At 44.4% G+C, this 4,921-nt stretch overlaps 1 long non-coding RNA gene across 1 annotated transcript; it reads right to left on the bottom strand.

Annotated features, from left to right (window-relative positions):
• Positions 1–1,832: 1,832 nt before the first annotated feature.
• LOC142664571 (uncharacterized) lies at positions 1,833–4,623 on the bottom strand. Its single transcript, XR_012851319.1, has 3 exons — positions 4,473–4,623; positions 4,216–4,316; positions 1,833–2,466 (listed from the first exon to the last, which is right to left on the bottom strand). It is a non-coding gene; the product is annotated as an uncharacterized LOC142664571 (long non-coding RNA).
• Positions 4,624–4,921: the final 298 nt, after the last annotated feature.

The following is a 4,921-nucleotide window of genomic DNA, read 5'->3' as shown; positions in this document are numbered from 1 at the left end:
CTTTGTGTTTATTTGTTTTCCTTGGACGTTTATAAATTGTATCTTTTTACTTCATTAAATCGGCAGAACGTCACGAGATTGTAGCCGGTCGGCGCCTTCCTCAGACCGGTCGCCTCTATAGATAGCCAGTGGTGTGAGGTAAGCACAGGAGCGCCGCCCGCCCCGGATCCCTGAGCGACAAACGTTCAGTGGTGCAGCTATAGGGGTCGCAATGACCGGGCCCTGAAGCAACGGGGGGGGGGGGGGGGTTTACAGGTTTGGTCGTTAGATTTGAGGACTTCAATGATTGTTTTTTTTATCATCCGTAAAAGGTTTGTATGGGTTTTTTCAAAAAAATATTATTCTATGTCTTTCCATTACTGACCCCCGCCTTAGTAATGGACGCTGACAATCCGCCAGCGGCAATTACTAAGGAAGTAGTAAAGTTTAAAAAAAAAATAAAGACCTAGAAAAAGTATATTTTATTGAGAATAAAAAAAAAAAGCCGTCGAAGTAATCCAACATCCAAACCTGTAAAAAAAACTAAGGTCTCTAGATTTGTGCCCCTGGATAAGCAGCAGCCAAAAAAGTCAAAGCTTCATCATCGTATAAGAAATTCTGCAACTTTGTTCCATTTCCTTACAATTTCCAAGATCTCTGCTTGCTTTTGGTGAATGGGCACAGAGGCAGAAAACCCATCCTGAGCATGTTCAACTGACACAGGTGCAGGGCTTGTTACACTGTGTCAGGGCTTTCTTGTAGTGAACCCTGTGCCGCTACATTAAAGTTGCAGCTTTTCATTGTGCAGTCACTGCTGCAGTGTAATCGCGGGAGGGACGTCATGTGGATAATCCGCGTAAAGAAGCGCCTTACCCAAGCCGTAATAAGAAGTGTTCTAGTATCTACTCGTCCTCAGTGAAATAAATTCTATATAATATTTCATAAAGTGTCTCTCATATTCCATAGATTCATTACACACAGAAGGATCTATTTCCAGCAGGTTTTTTTCTGTGAATATTGATAAAATTTTGAGTTTTCAGTAACTGTTCCCATAGCCCCTCAGAAAATTATAGAAGGCCAAATTCAAAAATGATTTTTAATAAAATGTTGTGCTACTGAGAAGTCTGTCCAGTATCTGCCCTCAATACTTGGCCGGGGCTCCAACTCTACATCAATGCGGCGTGGCATGGAGGGCGATCAGCCTGTGGCACTGCTGAGGTGGTATCAATGCGGTGTGGCATGGAGGCGATCAGCCTGTGGCACTGCTGAGGTGTTATGGAAGCCCAGGTTGTTGGATATCGGTCTTCAGCTCGTCTGCGTTGTTGGGTCTCATCTTCCTCTTGACAATACCCTATAGATTCTCTATTGGCAGCAAGCGACCTAAACCCCAATCAGCAGTGCCACAGGCTGATCGCCTCCGTGCCACGCCACATTGATGCTGAGTTGGAGCCCCGGCCAAGTATTGAGGGCAGATACTGGACAGACTTCTCAGTAGCACAACATTTTATTAAAAATCATTTTTGAATTTGGGCTTCTATAATTTTCTGAGACGCTGGGAACAGTTACGGAAAACCCAAAATTTAATCAATATTAACAGAAAAAAACTGCTGGAAATATATATTTCACTGAGAAGGATGAGTACAGCGGCATCTGTCTCCCCTGCTGGAGATCCAAGGAGATCTGGGTGCTCTCTAAGTGATCAGGGGCTTCTACATCTGTGCTCGAATGTGATCTGCCAGTGTTTCCCCTCCTCCTTTTGATCTAAAATGCTGGATTGGAGTATGGCGCTCTCCTCCGATGTGACCGCGGCTCCCGTCTATATTGATGCCAAATAAAGCAAGAAAACATGAAAAGAACTTATAAGAAATTATATTTGTTTTTAAGAATAAATGTTCCCACCGGCCTCAGTGACCCCAATATGAGTTAGGCCCCTTCTAGCACCGAAGAGGTTTAAGAACAGCTGAACGGACCAGATCACGTCGTCATAACACAGATGTTAAGAAGAAACAAGCAGCACGTAGATTATGGCAACATCAGCGCGGAACGGACTGAACAAGGCAAAGACGGGAAGAGTCAGACAGAGAAGGGAAGGCACTCGCGTCCGGGCGGGCACAGCTACTACAGCGAGGCCCTGGCACTGCATCCTGGCTGTTCTGCGCCATCCCCTGGAAACCTCTCACGGGAATCTCCATGCTGGTCTATGTTTCATAAAGTGTCCACCACATCCTTCCAGCAAGTGAGATAGTAACACAGACTCCTGCTCTGAATAGATCATCCCTGTAATGGGTAGTGCATGCTTCCCTGTAAAGCAAATCCGCTGGACTTCCGCCTTCTCAGCAGGACACACCTGTCTCTGGATGTGAATGCAACTTGTCAGCGATTCTGCAGGAACTCCCGTTCCCAGGCTCTGCCCGCTGTCGGAGGTGGAGAGTCGTGCAGTTGTCCGGTCATCAGTGCGGCATGTGGACACATTTCCATACAAACAAGCTGCAAAAGAGAAACCTTATTTTCAGGGTGTGCAGCAGGTCGCAAGTCTTTAAAGAGGTGGTCACCAGATTATAAAGTGTCCCGTCTCCTATATAATGTGATCGGCGCTGTAATGTAGATAACCGCAGTGGTTTTTATTTAGAAAAACGATCATTTTCATCAAGTTATGAGCGATTTTAGATTTATGCTAATTAGTTCCTTAAGAGACAATTGGGCGTGTTTTTACTTTTGACCAAGTGGGCGTCGAACAGAGGAGTGTATGGCACTGACCAATCAGCGTCATACACTTCTCTCCATTCATTTACACAGCACATAGTGATCTTACTAGATCACTATGTGCAGTCACATACACACACATTAACGTTACTGAAGTGTCTTGACCGTGAATAGACATTACTACCAGCCAGGACACGATGTCTATTCACAATCCCGACACTTCGGTAACATGTTTGTGGGACTTAATGACAGCAAGCGTAATCTCGCGAGAACACGCGAGATTACGCTTGCTGTGCTGTAAGTCCCACAAACACGTTACCGAAGTGTCGGGATTGTGAATAGACATCGTGTCCTGGCTGGTAGTAATGTCTATTCACGGTCAAGACACTTCAGTAACGTTAATGTGTGTGTATGTGACTGCACATAGTGATCTAGTAAGATCACTATGTGCTGTGTAAATGAATGGAGAGAAGTGTATGACGCTGATTGTAGTGATTGCCATACACTCCTCTGTTCGACGCCCACTTGGTCAAAAGTAAAAACACGCCCAATTGTCTCTTAAGGAACTAATTAGCATAAATCTAAAATCGCTCATAACTTGTTGAAAATGATAGTTTTTCTAAATAAAAACCACTGCGGTTATCTACATTACAGCGCCGATCAGTCTCTTTAAGTGCCCTATCTCCTACATAACGTCACCACATTATAAGTATAAAGAGGGGCAGATAAATTAGATCACCATTTTACATACATAATGAACATATAAACTTTGTAAATAAGTGACATTACTGATCCTGAGTTACATGCTGTATTATACTCCAGAACTGCACTCACTATTCTATAATGCAGGATAAGTAATGTAATGTATGTACACAGTGACTCCACCAGCAGAATAGTGAGTGCAGCTCTGGAGTATAATACAGGATGTAACTCAGGATCAGTACAGGATAAGTAATGTATGTACACAGTGACTCCACCAGCAGAATAGTGAGTGCAGCTCTGGAGTATAATACAGGATATAACTCAGGATCAGTACAGGATTAGTAATGTAATGTATGTACACAGTGACTGCACCAGCAGAATAGTGAGTGCAGCTCTGGAGTATAATACAGGATGTAACTCAGGATCAGTACAGGATAAGTAATGTATGTACACAGTGACTCCACCAGTAGAATAGTGGGTGCAGCTCTGGAGTATAATACAGGATGTAACTCAGGATCAGTACAGGATAAGTAATGTAATGTATGTACACAGTGACTCCACCAGCAGAATAGTGAGTGCAGCTCTGGAGTATAATACAGGATGTAACGTCATATTTAGATATGATCTACAAATTGAGTCACTTTCTATCTGTAAACTGGTGAACATTCCCTTTTCAGTGCTCCTGATATGTGACATTATTTCACCGGTTGGGGTCGATTTCTGGCTCTATCATTTTGTGAAAATTGCATAAAAAAAAAACGTGATTTGACAGTGAAGTGTGAATACACCTTTACAGCCCTGAAATTTGCATGGTCGCCCGTGTCCTCTCACCTGCAGTCATCCCCTCCTGCACTGACCACGTAGCGATCTGCGCTGGTGAATCGGATGTTGGTCACATGGGCTGAATGCCCCAGGAACCGCTTATGCTTTGCCTGGATTATTGGATACAGAAGAATCTGTTACAATGATCACGCGTTCCACTGGTGGAAACAATCATCTACATGCATTAGAGAAGTGATAGAACAGAGGAGCCGGGATCACATCTCCAGCCACACATCATAGGACGTTGGAAAGACAAAATGACTTACAAATTTCTCAGGACAGGGGAAGTCGAACAGTTTAACCATTCCAAAGTCATCGCCCGAAACCAGGCTGATCCCTGAGTGAGAGACGCAGGCGCACGTCACATCGGACTTCTCGTTGTGTCTGGACCAGATCCCCACCACCTCATCACCCAGGACGCTGCAGGGAAAACACTGGCAGATCAGTGACAGGAGCCACACTAGAGGAATCAGCCGCACATTATTTCACTTACAGATTTCTATGGTAAATTGTATATTCACTCTGGTGGAATGGAGCACTTTATAGATATGTGTATTCCCAGAGGGCAGCACATATCCTGTATTCACCCCACTCCGTTGTGGGAGCGAGACGTGACAGCGGGTGAATAAAGGATTCATTGCATAGTTGATCTGTGGCTGCTGCTACCTGTTTCCTGCTCTTATTGCGGACACACATGGGGAGTAGTAGTGGGGAG

The sequence above is a fragment of the Rhinoderma darwinii genome, chromosome 12 (genome assembly GCF_050947455.1).
Source record: "Rhinoderma darwinii isolate aRhiDar2 chromosome 12, aRhiDar2.hap1, whole genome shotgun sequence".
In the NCBI taxonomy this organism is placed as follows: Eukaryota; Metazoa; Chordata; class Amphibia; order Anura; family Rhinodermatidae; genus Rhinoderma; species Rhinoderma darwinii.
The sequence above is the reverse complement of the archived record's forward strand: the minus strand, read 5'-3'. Positions and strand labels throughout refer to the sequence as shown.